The sequence below is a fragment of the Chiroxiphia lanceolata genome, chromosome 16 (assembly GCF_009829145.1).
Source record: "Chiroxiphia lanceolata isolate bChiLan1 chromosome 16, bChiLan1.pri, whole genome shotgun sequence".
NCBI lineage: Eukaryota > Metazoa > Chordata > Aves > Passeriformes > Pipridae > Chiroxiphia > Chiroxiphia lanceolata.
Genome location: NC_045652.1, coordinates 13,579,354 through 13,598,222, shown reverse-complemented (window position 1 = coordinate 13,598,222; position 18,869 = coordinate 13,579,354). Strand labels below are relative to the sequence as shown.

At 45.6% G+C, this 18,869-nt stretch overlaps 1 long non-coding RNA gene across 1 annotated transcript; it reads right to left on the bottom strand.

Moving 5' to 3' along the window:
- Positions 1-1,074: 1,074 nt before the first annotated feature.
- Positions 1,075-1,849, bottom strand: LOC116794719. The gene is made up of 3 exons (XR_004359869.1): positions 1,785-1,849; positions 1,505-1,560; positions 1,075-1,134 (listed from the first exon to the last, which is right to left on the bottom strand). It is a non-coding gene; the product is annotated as an uncharacterized LOC116794719 (long non-coding RNA).
- Between the last annotated feature and the right edge of the window lie 17,020 nt (positions 1,850-18,869).

The window sequence follows — 18,869 nt, the reverse complement described above, 5'->3', positions numbered from 1 at the left end:
GGGAAGCTCTCCTGTGAGAAAACTGCCAGGAGATGAGAGCTTACATATTAGAGGGACTGACCTGTACAAATACTCCGGGGAAGGAAGGGAGACAGCTCATATCAGCTCAATGATGGCACCTCTTCTTTTGGCAATCTGGCACCTTGCAATGGAGAAGAAGTGGATGGGACTCCGGAGCAGAGCTTTTGTGAAGGTTTTCATAGGATTGAATACTGCAGGAACTATATGATTTCCAGTTGACTCTTCTCAGATTTAAGACAGAAGTCAGAAAGGAGGTTCCTGCATTTTCAGTGTATAAATAGCCTGATGGAAGCATACAGGAGCTCATTTTGGTATGTATGATGGACTCAGATAATTTTATTAAAAACCTATAGGAATTTATCCAGCTACTCCTGCAACAAGCTCACCAGCTTCTCTTTAATGTGTGTGCAATGACATCTACTCGTGCTTCAGGTGGATCACAAAACTCACCTGAGAGCCAAAATGGTTTTTTCCATTCTCTACAGAGACAATCTTTTCCTTTTAACTTGAAATTTGCTATCACAGATTTGATTGTCTGCTTAAAAAAAAAAAAAAAAAAGGAAGAAAAATGGCACATTAACTTGCAGGGAGAAGAGAGGAGCTAAATCTGAGACCTCTTATCTGAATCTTCTTGATGCCTAAGTGCTGGATAATTGGAATTGCTGTCTTAGCCATAAAGGCTGTTTTGCTCAGATGTTCCTAACCTCATATAGTCTTCTCCTTTCTGCTCCTCTAGTGCAGACCCCTGGTTCTAGGATCTCAGGAGATATGTGAAATCTGACCTTGAATGGAGAGAGATCCCACAGAAACTTCCTAGAAGCCAGCGGGAGACGAGCGCTTTGCAAAATGAGAAACCCAATCTCTCTGGAGTCAAGAGCTGTTCAGAAGCAGCGTCACACAGCCAACCACATGATCCAACTTTCCCTTAGCTAAGACTTTTGATAACCATAGTGCAAACCCCCCCAGACAAAGCATTTCCTATCATCAGGCAGATTTTTAAGAGGGAAACAGTGTGTGAAATAGTCATGTTGTTAAGAGCAGGGCTGTCTACTCTGGTCCTTTTCTTGTGCTAATTATGTGTGCATAGGATGGGTGTGCAGAGCTTGAGTCCACCTGCAAAAACACAGATGAGTCTATAAAGAAGAATAACTATTAGAGGTTGCTGATATTCAAGAAAAGACAGCTTTCCCCATGGATATCTTGTTTTGGTACTGCCTGGAGGGCAAATAGTGAGGACTCAGCAATTCTGAACATCAGCTTACATATTTAGGAACCTCATGTCAAATGCCTTCTAATATACAGCAAAAAAAAAAAAAAGGCCATTTGACAGTGAAAAATGGGGAGATGTGAACAGCTGAATCTGTTCTCTGTCACTGACTCACCAAGGGACTTGGAGCTAGTCACCTTATTTCAAACACTCCCTTGTAAAATTAGGCCAGCAGCAAAGCAGGTGCAGCATTTTCTGTAGTGCTCAGGTCTGTACCTGCTGATGTGTGTTTTGGCTGGGTTGCACAGAAGTTTTCAGTTCAGAAGAACAGCCTGTAGAGAGACATCAGTGTTTGTTAATCCATGCTTTATAATGTTCTGACATCTGGAAGGGCAGAGCAGAATCATTATTGTTAGGATGATGACCACTGTGTCCCTTATTAAGAGGAAATTAAAAATAGGAAGTGGTTATAATTATCATTTTGGACACCATTCCAGTGGCATTCTCAATGCAGTGCCAGGATTATAAAGTAATAGCAAAGGGAATGTCAATGTACAATTCCTTTTTTTCAGTGCACCACGAGTGTAAGTCAGTAGGATCCCTGCTATCTCCTTCCCTGACATCCAGCCGTGCCTTTCCCAATATGGCTTGTTCCCACTTTCTGAGGTCCATTGTGACGTTAACAAAGGCAGCCCAGTGGTATTGTTACATCCAAATGATGGAAAGGGACAGAGAGAAAAAACCCCACAAAAAACAACAGAATCTCTAGAGATGAAAACAATCGGCTTGTACCGTTCCAGAGGGGAAGAGAAGAATTTCCCAGATAAAGATTTATCACTGTCCCTGTCTCCTGCTCTAAGGCAAAGTGCTGTTGCCCGTTCCAAGCTCACCGGTTTTGCTCTCCGCTCCACACAAGGAAGGGAGAATCCGCCTTTGGAAACTGCTAACCTTTTCCTGCATGGAAAACCAAACGAAAGCACTTTGTTTGGGAAAGGCTTGCGCTGGGATTCATAATAAGCCATCGTTGACGTGACAGACCTTGTTGTTGACTTGGAGCCAAATCTTGAGGTCCTTGCCTGAAGGATCAGCAGGATTTGACCCCAGGACTGTTATTAGCCTTGACATCACCAGCTCCTGACATGGGATAGTTTTCCAGTGAACTTGCTTGAGAATGTTTAGAAATGTCAAGTGGCCGAGCCACGAGGACACAAGAACGAGAAGGTATCAAATTCGCCCAATTGAACGGGAGAATTCCAGTCCTCCCCCTCGCTCTCGCTGGCGATGGCAGAGCTGCTGACAACGTATGTCAGGGGTATGCCACGTTATCAGACCCCCTCTCAGCCCCGGTGCCCTCTGTCAGCACAGTCCACGTGTGAGATCCCTGCTAAGCGAGAGCAACGGGATCCCTACGTAGGCTCAGAGACCCGCAAGAGAACTGTTTCAGGACTAATTATTGTGGTGGTGGACAGAGTTTGTATCAAAGCTTTCACAGAGAGGATGGGACGCTGTGTGAGCTGGGCAGGAGCCTACAAGTTCTGTTTGTGATGTGGTAATATTTTTCCAAAGGATGTTATGTCACACTGAGAGCTTTGAGAGTGGTGAAAGAGAGGGGCAGAGGAGATCAAAGAAGCTGGAGAGCTGTAGGCACTGATGTAGCACTCGTAAGGTGCAGCAATCCCCATACATTTATTTTTACTCCATAAAAACCAGAATTCTGTGTTGAACTCCAGCAGAGGAAGGGCTGTGTGTTAATTAAAACCTCTGGCCGAACCCTTTCTCCACACCGAGACCCTCTACGGCACTCACTTCAATATTTGCAGAACAATTCAGCTCACCGTGGTTTAACCCAAACTTCTCAACAACCTTTGCCATTCTCCATTGTCTTCACTGCGTTCAGTGTTGCCAACTTTCCTTGGATACATCCACAGCACAGTAAATCTTATTCCCGTGCTCCTAGACTCAAATCGCCGTTCTGGTTGCTGACATTAGTCAAGGTCTAACAGGATCTACCATTCCATTCACGCCCCCGGAAGATTTGTACCACCCAGATGCCATTATCAAGTGAAATTCCCATTGTTTCACACAGCTAAAATCAGTTCCACTAACAAAAATGATAAGGTGTCAGAATCCGTATCGATCACATATATCCACCCATCTATCTTGCCATCTCTCCGCAATTTCCGCAATCCTTGAGAGCACCACTTGTTAGTGTGCTGCAGGAACTCATCCAAAATGCTTTAATATCCCTAAATTAATCGTGGAGGATTCACCTTCCCTTCCATCAGGGAAAACAAAAGCTTGAAATTCAAGGGGAGGGCTGCAATGTACTCGGCTGATTGGCTGGAAGATGCCTTCTCACCCACACGTCCTGCTCAGTAACATTTCCAAATATTTTTGAGCAAGCTGAAAACAATCGTGTTGGAGGGGCAGGGGGGCTGCTAATACCATATCGGTTTCACATTCTTAGGAGAGTTCCCAGCCCACCAATCTGCCATCCTATATCAGGCAATGAGCCTTCAGCTGGAAACTTTACCCTGGCTCTACCTATTGTCCAATGTTTTCCTTCCTGCCAGATGATTGGAATCACACCAGTTGTTAATTTTACACCTGCTGTTTGTGAATATCCCTGGGTGACCTTTCCGACAACAGCTACCACGGGGGATTTTGCAGTGGAGGGATGCACACACATCCAGGCAGGAGCAGATAGAAAGGGAACAGGAAGGGGCTCCTGATGAATGATGAGGGATTAAAATAGCTCTTGCTGGGGCCATAGTGGGATATCGGACAGCAGGAATGATGAAGCGGATGTTTAAAACGTAGTGAAGTGTCACTCTAAGCACAGAGGGCAAAGTAGTGTTAGCAGATCCCTTCCTCTCTTCATCTCTCTCCTTGTGCCCAGCTGGCTCAGCAATGCAACCCCAAGAGCTTCTTGCAAAGGAAGAATGTCTCCCTGAGATGCTGAAGCCAAGGTCTGGAAAGTCTGAAAACTCTTTTATTTGGGAATCTGAAAGGAGTATCTGCCCTACGGCCCCATTCATCACTTCTTACCTTGGTGTAACTGACCCTAATGCCATCTCTGGAAGGGATTAATCACTCCAAGAGGGATGTGCCAGTACGACGTGGACCGGAAAAGTCATTGGCTTCTCAGTCCTGAATTCTAGCTGGTCTGAGGAAGTCACAGGTGCTCAGATATCACTGTGACCAGCTTTAATACTCAGATTAGGTTAAACAGATCTAGCCCACATTAGAACTGCTGCATTAAGAGCACTCTGGTTATTAAAAATGATTTATGGGGCCAGAGATGGATCAGAGGAGAAACTGGCCACGGCCTGCTGCCACGTCACCTCGACATTTCCTACAGCAAGCTGGTACTTGGCTGTTGAAAGTGGAGTAGTATACAAATAGGCACAGAAGATGGCAAATTTTCCTCTGAGGGAATACTGAATATTGGATAAATAACACAGTGGTGAATGTCTGCTGAGTGGTAGCAGATGTTCAGGGACAGGCAAGCCTGACCCTTGTGGAGGAGAAATCACTGATGTGGATATCAACACAATTCTGTGTGTACAGTGCTCAGTCAGAGGCCTCCATCCTCCCTCGTACAGCAGTGATCAGTCTGCCAAGAAATCCCTCTCTCAGGGATCTCCACTCGGCATAATACACCCTTTCACTGGAGAATGGCTCTGGCTCAGGATCTGATTCCATTCAGAGATATTGGGGCAAATCTTGCCTCTGTCCTCTAACCTGGCCAAGCACAACTCAAATGGAAAAAGCCTTCTCAGATCGAACCCCGGGTCCAAACCAAGCTGCCCCCAACCCCTGTAATTTCTCACTACAGGATGAGGGCACCCCATGCTGTTATAGAGCCCATCTTGCAAGTGAGGCTTTCACCACATCTAAGCTAATGAGTATCCCACTGCACCTTGAGCAGAATGAGAACTCTGAGGGTTGGCCACTTCCCAAATTTGAAGAAAAATGTTCTGACAATCTAAACTCCTGCTGTAGTTTGAACCCCAGATGAAATTGCTCACAGCTTCTCCCAATCAAGTGTGGAAGATACGACCATTTCTGCAGAAAGCCTGTCTACAAACCCCAGGGGAATAATCCCAACATGCCTCACAAAAAAACAGGATGTCCTTGATGCATGATTTTCCTGTGGTGTTCTTGCGAGTCCTTCTTCTGAGACTTTCATGCCACCAAGCCACCAGTTTCTAAATGCTCTTGGCCAAGAACTCACTCAAATGCATGGACAGCTGCAAACAGCATGACGTGCCTTGGGCAGCACTGGAAGGGGTCTGTGTGTCACGCATCTCCAAACTCCTGGAAACCAGGGGAACAATAGTTGTTGCTGTTATCCCTCAGCTAAGTGAAACACACGGTTGAAGATCGGGAATGGCTTCTGATGAGCTTCTCTCTGCAGCCTCATCAACACACTAATGGCCATCTGCATCTCTGGATTCAGTTCTGTCCTTGGCCAACCCAGTTTAGAAAAGGTTGTTTTTCTTGGGCTGGTTTTGTTTACAGCCGCTTGACCGAGGCAGAGAGTTCACCAGCAGCTGAATGCAACCCAGGATCTCCCAAGTGTACGTTCTCCAGTGAAACATCTGGTTACAAGGCAAGGTCAAACAGGCCTGAAATGGGAGAGGGCCACAGATTCTCTCCGCTGAGATGCAGCCAGCTGGGAAAGGAACAGGCTTTTCTGGGTATGTTTGAGCATTTGGCTGGGAAAAGGAGAAAGAAGAAGAAAGAAACGGATACTGCAGAAAAATCCAGGGATCAAGAGTCTGGTTCTTTTATTGGTTAAAAACCAAGACCACCCTAGTTGCCACATGAATTGCTGTCTTATTTAGCAGGAATTGCAATTGTTCCCAAACAGACTGAAGGTCTCTTCAAATCCTTCATTTATACATATTTACCAGTGTGTATATATGAATTCCTCAATTCCCCACTATCCCGGGATTACCTCAGATGGACATCTCAGGCAGAAGACCTTCTTTCCACTCTGTTCTTTCTACTATTTACCTCTCACCATTGCACTAGAGCCAGAAGGATGAAGACAGACCTGACCTGCAGCACACTGCAAACCCTGATCTCATAAGTTCCTCAGGACAAGGACCACCCAGTTGAAAACAAATACCTCAGTGTTTGTCCAGCACCTGCACCACTGGTGCCCAAGTCAGTGTCTGGATGCAATAAGGACACAAATAACAACATTGTTCGTGACTGGGGCGAGAGGTCCTGCAAACCAAGAAACCATTCAGGAAACCTAAAGAACAAATCCTTCCATGCAGCCCCAGGGAATGTTAGCAGCAATCTAAGATTTAGGATTTCCTTGTTTTTAAAAAGAGACTTGTTCCTCAGAACAAGATCAAAAAAAAAACAAAACCACGTGAACTGAATGAACCAAGCACACAGAACACTGACCAAGAGAGAAAGCTTATCATGGAGACACAGCAGAAACTGGTGAACTGGGATTGATTCATGGACTACCAAAAAAACAATGGAAAATACTAAATTCACATTATGGTGTTTATGCTGCATGAGCTGACCAACCCTAATAACACTAAAGCTTAGTACATGATTTTCAGAGAAAAACAAGTGAAGAATAATTGTCTGAGCATGGGACCAAGCACTATTTCTGAGCTGTGATGCTTCCTCCTTCGGGACCTTCACTAAATCTCTTAATCTGTTTGTGCTTGAGCATCCTTCTCTAAAAGGATAAGGACAACAGCAGTCACTCACCTACTTCAGCGAGCAATGAATGATTCAGAGAGCTCTCATCGACCTCTTCAAGTCCTACACACAATGTCGGATGTGTCATGCAGCAGGTCGCATCAGCCAGAAAGCTATCATCTCTTAATGGGTGATGGACAGGGCAAAGCCTGTGGAGGGACCTGGCCTCTGGAACTCTGTCCTCTGGCATCTCTATCCAAGCTGGGAATGGTTTGCAGAAGGATCCACTTTCCCGTGGAGGGGCTACAGAGGGGGGGAACAGCCTGTGCTGAGTGTGTGGCTGCCATTGCACTGGGCCGTGCTGGAATCCGGACGTCGGGGGCAGAGGCATCTTTTGAGGCTCAGCACATCAGCTGCTGCCTTCATGCACCAGAAATAAAGGGCTCCAAATCCCAACCTGGAAGCCAACCAAAATACCAGAAGACCATGGTGCTTCTCGTGTGCATAATCTCATGCCTAATTTGCATGCACCGCTTGTGTATCTTAATCCCAGCTTTCCAGAGGATGCTGTCCCATCCCTGATCCCATCAGCAGCTGGACTCCATCTGCCCAAATGAAAGCCACAGTTGCACCCTGCTTGGATTTTTTCCACCACACTGCTGGATGCAGCTGCTACCCAGGCCCCTGCCTTGTGCAGTCTTTTGTTGAATGCAGAGATTTTCCTTCACAAGCTCGTTACCATTTCAGTCACCCTTCAGACTGCCCAGACACGAGCAAGCTCTGGTCTGGAGTCACTGCTCCAACAAACACCATTAGCGCTTTGCAGCACATAGTGCTGGCTGGAATCTGCCTGGCTTGGAGCACAGATCCGGTGCATAGCCCCTCACAGACCAGCCAGTTATTCATAACAGCCTATACAGGGCACATCTGGGGTGGGACTTGACTCAGACATGTTTGGGAGTGCATTAGGAAAAGGTATATTTGCAAACACACAGACTCAGATTTGTTAGGACACACTGGGGAGTTTGAGGGTAGGAAAAAGCCAATTGGGAGCACTAAGTATGCACATGTGAGAACTCACTGTAGAAACTGGGCTTGAGAAGAAACACAGGAAAATGTTGATTCATCCGTATCCCTTTCCTTCTCTTCTGTCTTTTCCCTCATGATGGGAACAGTCTCTCTAGGAAAACCTCATCTTGTATCTTTCAGTTGTGATAAAGGAACCTTCCAGCTGCTTGCCCCAAACTCACCTGTGAGTGCATTAAGAGCAGAGTTTTATCATAATGTAAAGGGTCAAATAGTTCCTTTCTCCTCTCTAACTCTTCCTGATAGGTATATTTGGGTCATTCTCACCCTTTGCTGGGAAAAACAACTTCTTTACCTGTTAAAGTTGTAACAAAGTAGCTAGTAAAGTTTGTTGAGGCCTCGCCTCTGTCTGCTGACAGAAGGGAGGGAAACTGTCTGGGATTTGGGCATTTCTCTTCCTCTTTCTTTAAGAAGTGTTTTGATCAAATTAGTAAAACCGTTCATTCTCTCTGTCAATCCTTAACTTTATTTTTGTTACTTCTAGACAGCTTGGAACATCCCTTCCTTGGTGACATTCACTAAAGCTGTCTCAGCAGCCAAACCTGCTGCCTCCCAGCACGCAAGTAAGAAAGACAGTCTATGCAGTTGGATCTGGCATCGCCCGGGGAGCAGCAATGAACCCATCCACCCCTGCCTCTCTGCAAAGAGCTCCTGCTGCCCTCTGGTCCTGAGAGGGGGCATCCTCCAGCACTTCATCCCAGCTGGGAGTGATCTCTGCCCCACTCCCCTTGGCTCTTGTTCACGAAGGGCCACCCCTGAGCCCCTGAGGTGGGAGCAGGGAGTGCTGTGGGGACACCTCCATCGCCTCCCCATACCAGTGGTTTAAGGGTGCTGACTGAAAGCATCCGCTGTGCCCGGGCAGCTGTCCAAGCACGTTGAGTGCAAGCTCAGTTCCACTTCCACAGGCTGGGATCACACTCCTGGATCGCCGACCCTCGATTGCACCGGGCGAAATCCCGAACCAGGGAAACTGCCCTTAAAGCTTGTTCCCTCTCTAGTTGTTCACAGCAGGGATAAGTGAGGCCTCATCTATAATCACCTAAAACCATCACATGATTCATGCTCTCGCAGTACAACAGCTGAGCACGCTGCAGGATACACAGCAACACACATTGGTGATGCACCATTACACACTTCCCCAGTGCAAGCCCTGTTGAAATGCTGCCATCAAATTATTTCAACTGATCAAAGCTGGAAAAAAATAGAATATTAAAGCCCCAGATAACAAAATTAATAAGAATAAAAGCATGTAGGTGAGAATTAAGAAGGCATTAACATTCTGATGGCATCTGCTGCCTAAATTAAACTACAGGGAAAAAAAATGAGTTCAGCTGACGCTCAGGATCAGGACAAATAGTTCTCAAATGGAAATTACAGTTTTGAAAATTATGCACCAAAAAAGGATCCAATTTAGGACATTTCTGATTTGTGAAGTTCTTTCTCCAGGTGGGGATCTCAGGCTTGACTGGAGGGCTGGCAACATGATTGGCAAGATGCTGGAGTTGCTCAGTTCCTGCATCCCACAGCACGACCAAACTGGCCCAGAGCCCAGCTGGGCCAGTGTCTTGTCACCTCCCTGATCCTTCTGGGGCTCTGTCCCCTTTTAGAACTGGACCATATGGATATGGTGTGTAAAGTGTGTTTCATTCATGCAGACACCATCACGGAAAAAGAGGAGGAATTAGGCCTGGATTTTCAAAGGAGCTCAGTGTTAAATTACGTGAATAACTGCATCAGTAATTTACATGAGCAGTTACTGTGACAACTAATAGTGAACACCTTAAGTAGCCAGTTGAGCATGTAATGGCCTGAGTTATATGCAGCATCATGTCTCTTTGGCACACCAAATTAGGTGTGTATACACATTTTGCATGCCCTAAAGGACTTCTACCTCAGCAACGAGCCTCAATTTCACAGCACAAGCCTGATTTCAGCAGCCTAGCACAGCACAGCCAGTTTATGCAACGCAGAGAGCTGGCACGAACTCCAGGCCCAGGTTGGAATGGATCTTCAGACAGCTAATTAATTTTTACTGCTCCTTTGTGAACTGTAAATTACCCTTCATTTCCTAGATTTCTGTCCCATTTTTCGCCCGCCTTTCTCTAGTGAAGCAGTAAAAAGGGAAAAGTGCCAATAATGGGTTCTCGTTGTGATAAAAGTAGCCACGACTCACTCCCACTTTGAACAATGCTCTGCTTATGACCAGAATATAAAGGCAATTGGGTTTCAAGAAACTATCCAGAGATAATGACTTTTCTTGGAGATGGGAGGATACAAAGAATATTTTATAAAAAGAGGGGCGGGCGGAGTGTCTGATTTTGCAGGACAAGCACAACAGAGTTCTTCTCCTGCAGAGGGTTAAAAACAAGATAAATAATCTTCGCTTACAGACCAACTTCATCAGTATTGCCTGCACAAGAGAGAAGGGAAACTGCTTACAAGGCTGAACTGCTAACAGCCTCCTCTTCTCACTCAGACAGGAAAGAAGAACCTCTCCCCCAGAAAGAGTGACCTTCAGACCACACACACACACACACACACACACACACACACACCCCACACCCACACACCTCAGAGTCTTCGAGAGCCACCCCTGAGCAAATAGTGCCAGAGCAAGGATGGGTGGCTTTTTTTCAGTACTGCCATGACCCTGTTCAAAGACTAAAGCTGCTGATTCTGTTGAATCCAGATAGCAACACCCTGCCAAGAAAAGATCTACTAATATATACAAGCCATGGTTCCAGTGTATATTCATTGCTGATGCCACTGTTCATAAAATCACAGAATGGTTTGGGTTGAAGAGACCTTAAAGACCATCTTGTTCCACTCAACACCATGGGCAGGGACACCTTCCACCAGGGTTGTTCCAAGCCCTGTCAAAACTGGCCTTGAACACCTCCAGGGATGGGGCATCCACAACCTCTCTGGGCAACAAAATTAATCCAAATTTGCTATCTTCACCTACACAGTTACCAGAGGCAGAAGCAGCTGCAGGGAAAAGATCATAACACACCTGAGATGAACTTTGCACGGGCGCTGCTGAAATTCAGGCCAGCATCAGCATGGTGAGAGTCACTTCACCCTTGTGTCAGGACACAGCATTTGCATTAAATCTGCAAATAACAAAAAGGTATTACTGGAATTTTCATGTGGTTACAGCTCCCAAATGCCCCTTGAAAGGCCATGGCCGCAAGAACATATGGAAGATCTCCGGGTCCATGCTGTTGGGATGCTGCAGGAATGAGAACACGGCATTGCTGGGGTGCATTTATGGGGCCTTCAGCATATTAGATACTTATATTGCAAAACACCACATTCTTCAGCTCTGACGGAGCCTCTTTTATCTCAGTGGCAGATTCCTGAGTCGCAATCGCTGCCAGATGACTGTGCACAGTGAGTTAATGGCCACAGACCCTGAGCTTCTCTTGCCTCAAGTCATTTACCCAGAGCACCAGTGACGTTATTGTGTTCAGCCCATATTTACTACAGCTACAAACTGATTCAGAGAAACCTGGAGTACAGGATTAATCATTACTCTTGGGATGTTGAAAATGGATACCAGAACGGACTTCCAAATTAGGTATCTAAAAGTCCTGCATCTCCCAGGAGAGCCCCATTACATCTCCCTACTCCTTCTAATGGAATCTATAGTATGTGAGCACGGCTTTGCCTCCCACAAGCCCTCCCTGCATAATTATCCCCAGCTCAGATTGCTGCTCTCTGTAATGGCTGGAGAACCACTTTCTTCAGGCTACTGAGATGTAAAGAGGAAATGTTTATTGCAAAATGCAAGTCAACCACAGCCAGTGGGTCTGGGCCATGGCGGAGGGATACAGAAATGGCTTCTTCTTCTTTTTTTTGCCTCAGAAATAGAACCCACTAAAAATAGCAGTTCCTCAGGAACAAGACTGCCTGAAAATAGCTGTTTCTCAGGAGCAGGGCTGGCTGCTTCTGAAAGAAGTAGCTATTAATGTATAATTGTCCCTGAGGCTGGTTTCTGAGAAAATGCTGTACATACAGAGGGCTGTAAAGAGTTATGTTCACAGCAGGGAACACAGGCACCCCTCTCTTGTCAGAGGTCCTGTAAACTCCAGTAGTTCACAGCAGTGCATTTGGTTCACTAATCGTAGGCACAGTTAGATCCATCACAGCACTGGGAAGTATTTCCCTCCGTTCTGGTTAAAGCAGCACTCTGGGATGCTCTTATTAGCTAGACCAGTAAATGAGAAAGCCACCATCAGCTCTAATCAAACCCACCCTGGTTCCACTCCCAGGACCGAGAAAGCCTGAGGAGACAGAGCCAGCTTTGAAACTCCGGCGCTCTCTTTCCACAGAAGATCCAAGAACTTTGTTGAATTGCAGGTTGTGCAATCTACTTCCAATTTCCTGCTCTACTCAGCACTTGGAGTTTTCTCGCGCAGATGCTACAGGGCAATAAATCTTCTGAAGAATGGCTCTGCATTTCTCCCACTATGGTGTTGCCTTATAATGAGGAAAGACAAATTGCTTGTGAGATTGGCTGATTGGTTGGTTATTCCCTAAAATGTCTCACTCATCCCTCTCACAACACCATGGGTTCAACAGCTCATTTCTTTTGCCTTCATTTTCCTTCCCAGCACAGACAGCCAATATCCATACAGACGCCATTCTCCTCCTGTTCTTCTCCCCTTAAGGAAAAATCCATCTGGCCAAAAGCAGCAGATATTATAAAAGGTCCAGAAAAGGCAAATTTTGCAAAGCAACAGCTTTAAGGAAACAGCAGTGCAGATGAAGTACAGAGGTGATCTGACTGCTGCCACCATTTCAGTCCCACACCACCAGTGCCAGAAGTCACAGTAACCTCTGCTGAGAGCATCCTTGGATCCCAAAGGCTGTAGGACTGGGCTGTGTCATCACTGGATGGAAATCTGTAGATTGCTCCTTCCAGGCTTTGCCCTAAGTGCTGCTTCAAGTCATACCTCTCCTTTTTTTATTGGTGATCTGACACTTCAGCATTCCAAAAGCAGGAGAAGCAGCTTTCTGGAGGAAGTGTACAGCTGAAGTTCTACTCCCCAAGTAGCCCAAGGCAGGTCTTTTAGCTCAAGAAATTACTCTTTCTTTTCCTGACTGAATTCCAGCAAAAGAAATGTCACTCTGCTTGTCCTTACACCTTTCCAGTATGGAAACTACCTCTAGTTCCCCGAGTAGGTTTACCTTGAAGAGTGTGACAAAGACCAACATTCCCAGAGTTCATTTTAACCTCATCTGCTCGGGAGGGAGCCCCGGAGAAGCTGCAGCCAGGCTAATTACACACACCTACAGCTGTAGGAAACTTGTAAAACACAAAATACAGAGTGCCAGAAGTCTGGTGTCTGACATGGCCAGGTAAAACCAGAGCTGGGACACATACCCCTGACATCCTGCCACACCATTAACTGATCTTCCCCTTCCCTCTTGCCAAGGGGTTTGTTATATAATCTAAACTGCACACATAAAGGGAAAGTTATATAAAATATAGATATATCAATATACTCCTTGCCTTTTTATTTTGCTAAAGTTTTGAAAAATGCCTTGGGATCCTCAAAACCAATAGCCCATGAAAGACAGAGTGCTTGATTTCTGTTTGATAGCAGCAGGACGAGGATTTTTTTTGCAGCACTGATCAGTTTGATTAAACAAGCGTTTAGTTGCAGCTGTCATGCAGAGCTCATTAAAAAATACTCTACATTTGTGTAGCATTTATCATCCAAGAATCTCATCATGTTTTACAAAATGTTATTAATTAAACTCTACAATTCCCCTCAGAGAGGGATAAGGAAAATGAAGAGTTGCTTTAATCCATCACTGAACTGCAGCAAGCGCTGGGTTAGAGGAAAGCAGCTTTTCAACAACACAGAGCAGCACTGGATCAGGAAGAGAAGATCCCCAGGCAAAGTCACCCAGGGAATATATCACACACCTTGTGTTTGCCTGAACTGTGCAATTCCACTATAAGTTAAATGCCAATTCTTGCACTGAAGAGGATGATTTTTCTCCCCCAAACCACTCCCCAGGTTTATATCTGAGACACTTGGCAGGACAACACACCTTCCACTGAATACCCAGCAGTGCTAAAGCCCAGAGACAGCCACGACCCTGCCCGGGACCCAGGAGGTAGAAAATATAAAGCCACACAGCCACAAATTGCATCTCACAGTACTGGAATGCTGTGCAAGCTGGTGCTTAAAGTAGAGGGAGGGTAAAGTCCCCTTAATCCCTTGCTTACTTCCCTCTCCCCTCCCCATCAGTAAATCCACACCTGTTAAAGGTCACCCTGAAATGAAATACATTTGAATGCTTCCTGCTGCAGCTTGGCTCCCCTGCCCCGGTCCCCTGCGATCCCTCCCAGCTCAGCTGCAGAGCAGGAGAGGGAAGGGGGTGCCCACGTGCTCCGCCTGAATGTCAGAGTCGCATGGCTGAAATCCCACCCGACTTTTAGCTGATCTTTAGAGAGGAATCTCCCTCTCACCCCGGCTTTAGGAGGTGTAGGATAACATGGCCACTGGGCAAGCCTGATTAGACAGATCTGTTATGCCACTTTCACTACCTTGGAAAGAGCTAGAATTTGATCTGGAGCAGACTGGGGAGAAAGTGCAAAGGATCGCTATTTGTAAGTGAAGTGTGACAACAAAACCACAGGGATCTGTGCCAGGAGAGAATGATGCAAACAGACACCTGTGCATCCACTGCACCACAGAGCACTGGGAAAAGGGAGGACAGATGGAACAGCAGGAATCTCACCAGCTCAGTCAGCAACTAATGAACACAGCCATGGATCCCAATGGTAACTGCATCCATGGACTGGAAAAAGAGGCATGGACTAACTCTCCGGAAGGCCTGGGCTACATGTAGTACCTGGTTGGGGCTGAGCTGTGGCTCTCCCTCTGCAGCCCCACAAACCTTCTGATTCCTGTATGTCTTCCAAGAAGATGTTTATCTCACCCACTGGTAAAACACTGAGGCCTTACCAGGGCAATTGTGCTTCTTGGCTCCTGAGCACTTGCTTCAGTCTCGTGTCTCCTTCCTGTCAGAGGTGAAGTGACTGCAGCTGTCAGGAAGAAACATAAAGCCTGGGATACAAACCTTTCCAGTGCTCACTGGGGAGATGTGCTGGGTCGAACTGGAGACTGGTTGTGGTCTGAGATCTGCAGGAAACATCATCAACAGATGCCACAGGGCTGTGGAGACAATAATATCCCAAAACCACCAGTGACTCTGGTCTGAGTAAGACTCAGGTCATCAACTGATCTTCTTCCAAAACACAGAGTAGGAGAGGGAGAACAGCCATTGACTGCTTTAGCTGGGAAGGTCAGAGAGGCAATTTCTGTGCAAGGCTATGGAAGTGCTGAGCATTTTCATCAGATGTAAATGTGGGAAGAGAGGAAAAGTACAAGTATTGTGCTGGAGGAACTGACAGTAGATTCAAAGATAGTAACGAGGTGATTTTTTTAAGCCTCTGTCACACTATTTAATTAGTCTCCAAATTCTCCCCTGATAACATGAGGCCCGTTTGTACAGCCCTCCTGCTGGGCCACTCACACTTAGCCAAACAGACACATGGATGAGATGGGATTCATCACACCAACCTTCCCCCTGCTCAGGGAGGCAGATCTGCCTGCACAGATGGAAGGTGTGTTCAGCCCTGCCTTTCTGGACTGACACCACCGTGCCCTTCCCTGTGGGTATCTGTCTTTCCTCTTTTTAGCATGAGGAAACTGGTTTTTACTGGTCCCTGGCTTTATTTTCATGTTTGTCTCTGGGAAGGAGCCTCAGATACAGCTGTTGCTGCATCAGATTTATCTCTGTGAAAACTCCTGCTTTGGTTTTGCAAGTGTTTTAATTAACGTACATTATTTTAGTACACTTTACTACTGATAGCATGTAATTATCTCCCCACAGGTATATATTTAGCTAACCAGCAGGCTGATCAAAGACCTACAAAATAAGGTTCTTTTGTAACTGACACCAGATACAAGCAAGATGGGACCAAAGAAGGAGGGAGGAATCCCCCCCTTCCCCAGTCCTAAACCCGGGGCTCAAATTTCTCCACTTGAAAAGATAATCATAACATTACCTTACATATTTTATCAGAGGAGCATGAAGATGCATCAACACTCAAGTGCTGTGAAGGAGAAAAGAACTATGTACATACTAAACTATTAATCATTGGTAAGTGATCTCCTCTGCAAAGTGTTTTGAAGTTGACAAAGGAAAATGGCTCTGTAATAACACAGAGCAAGCAATCTGCTTGCAATCACAGGTTAATTCTCTCAACTGCTTTTGCCATGTCAATCCCTAGGTATTATTATCTCTGCAAGGCAATTCACCATTTTCCTGAGGAATTCTGGCCATGGAAAAGATTCCAAACTCCATACCCTTTTCTTGTCCTGTTCAATGCCTGAGTCTGGTTTCCACTGCAAGCACAATTTTAGATGAATGAGGCTGAGACCTCGGCAGCCACCCTGCTCTCACCACACCAAAATGTTCATACAATTAAAAATAACTGACTGGATCAAGCAACCTGGGACGATACCTTTTCTCCAAATTACTGGCTGATAAAACATGCATTTCTCTTTTGTGTTCTTGAAGTGCCAGTAGCTCTTGATTTCTCTCTCCTTGATGGCTGCAGCTCCTTAACCTGTGCTGGTGGGAAGACATCAGGTTGAAATGAGTGTTTTGGAGCCAAGAGGCATCCTGTGCCAAACCACATGTTTCAGAACCATATTTGGTCCACAAACCACCAAAGGCTTGATCCTTTATTAAAAGCACTGGGTGCTTTGTCATCAGATTCAATAGGGGCAGGACCCCTGTTTAGGTAAATCCTCGTCTCTTGACCTTCCTGAAGGCCACTCTGTGCCACCTCACACACCTATGGACAGTGTGTTTGCACATTACTGCAGCACCACTGACCACTCAGGTGAGACCCTGACTTTTCAAAAGTTAGCACACAGAACAGGAAAAATGATCCCAGCCTCTGAGGCAGGCTGTTTGTTGTTTTTTGAAGTTGTGCTTTTTACTTCTCCTTTTCAGCAACTTAAATGAAGAGTGTTACTTAACTTTTCAGGCCACAACTGAATCTTTGGACTGAAAGCTGCAATATTATGTGTTACCCTTGTTAGTGGAGGAAGGAAACCTCTTTCGTATCCATTGACGTCTTTTGCAAAATACTCTGTGTATTTTGAGTTTGTTTCTATTTCTACTTCTATTATTTCTATGCCATTACTTACGAACTTCACAGCATTTTCCAGAGATGTCTTCACTGAGATGAAAACCTCAGGGCAACACTCCATTAGGCTTTTATTTTTAGAGGTTGGGTTAAACCTTCTTGAAATCAGTAGGTTTAACTGCATTCCTTTATTTAGGGTAGCTGAAGGAGACATTAAGTCTATTTCCACCCACATTATAAGATTACTCAAGAACCTGAAGGCTCTGGGAGGACAGTTTGGGGTAGGATATTAAAAGGAAAGAAGGTCACATGTGGATGGACTCTACAGTTCAGGTGGAGGAAGAGACAGAAAGATGGAGCATCGAAACAGGCAGGGAACGGAAACTTCAAAGAGCCTGAATAATCAGTGATATAAAACCTGGACTGAATACAAGGATTTGGGGTCACATCGATGCCAGGAGCAGGTCTGGAGCTCTAAGCAAGGAAACTGGCCCTCAATGCCTGATTTCTTCTGTGTTTAGGAAAGAAGGGCTGTGAGCATCCTTGCAAGCAAACAGAGACACATCAGAAACACCTTCCTTTGTCACTCCTCCTCCCATCTGGGTCAACCAACAAGACCCTGAATTTTGGCCAGCAGCACAGGTCAGAGGGAGGAAATGTGCTGCAAAACCTCCTGCACATCTGTACCATTTCACTCTTCCTGCTTGGGTCAGGTTAAGGTGGCATAAAGACACAGCCCTGTTCCTCTTACACTGCCAGAGAGGGAGGCTCAGGCCCAGGGTTGGGGCACTGCTGTCTCTGATTGCATTGGAGATGGATCCTCACTCAGGATTTCCATTCCTACCCTAACAAACCAAATTTCCCCTGATCTTGCTACGGGCAGTTTGAGCTTTTCTGCTCTGCAGAGAACTCCTTAAAATGAGGCCCCCACGACTGGCTTTCTTCCTGTAGGTGAATTAGTCTGCCTTGCATGGGTAATCCTATTTAAAACAATAGGTTGCCTTGCAAGAATGAGGGAAGATAATTTGGAGCATGATTTTCTGTAAGTACTGTAAAAAGGCCACATAGTAGTTCATCAGGGGACACTTCAGCCATAAAATGACAGTTACTGGTAAAGTTCACTAATAAAATAAAAGATAATTTAATAGGTGGATTTTTAACCCATTTAACAGAGTCTAAATTTGGAAGCCTTTCTTCAGGTGATCAGGCACACTGTGCTTTCATACTCTTACTTTCTGTTATTAATTGAATTTTAAAAAATGAGGTAGTAATCTATTCCTTCTGCTTTTATTTTTATGTTATGGGAGAGCACTATTCAATGTAAATAAATTAATTTTGGTAAAAGAGCAGGTGAAGCTGGACATGGAGACCAGCCTCTGAGTGATATGTGTGACATGGTGCCATATCTCTTGAGACAACACAGGTCCCACACCTCAACTGATTTAACACCAGGTAACACAACCCTGCAGATTCTAATCCAAGAATCCTGCAGTGGCAGGAGGGAGGCATGTGGAATAAGACTCTGTGACCTAAGAGCAGTAAAAGCTGCAGAGATTAGAGTTTATGTAGGAGCCCTGTGGGCTCCCCTCAGCGTCTTTAATTTAGTTTTCATCTCTGATCCGCTCTAACACTCCTCTGTGGGATGGATATTTCGTGTCTGGGAAACCTGGGGGGCTGGCTGACCTGCCAGGAGCTGCG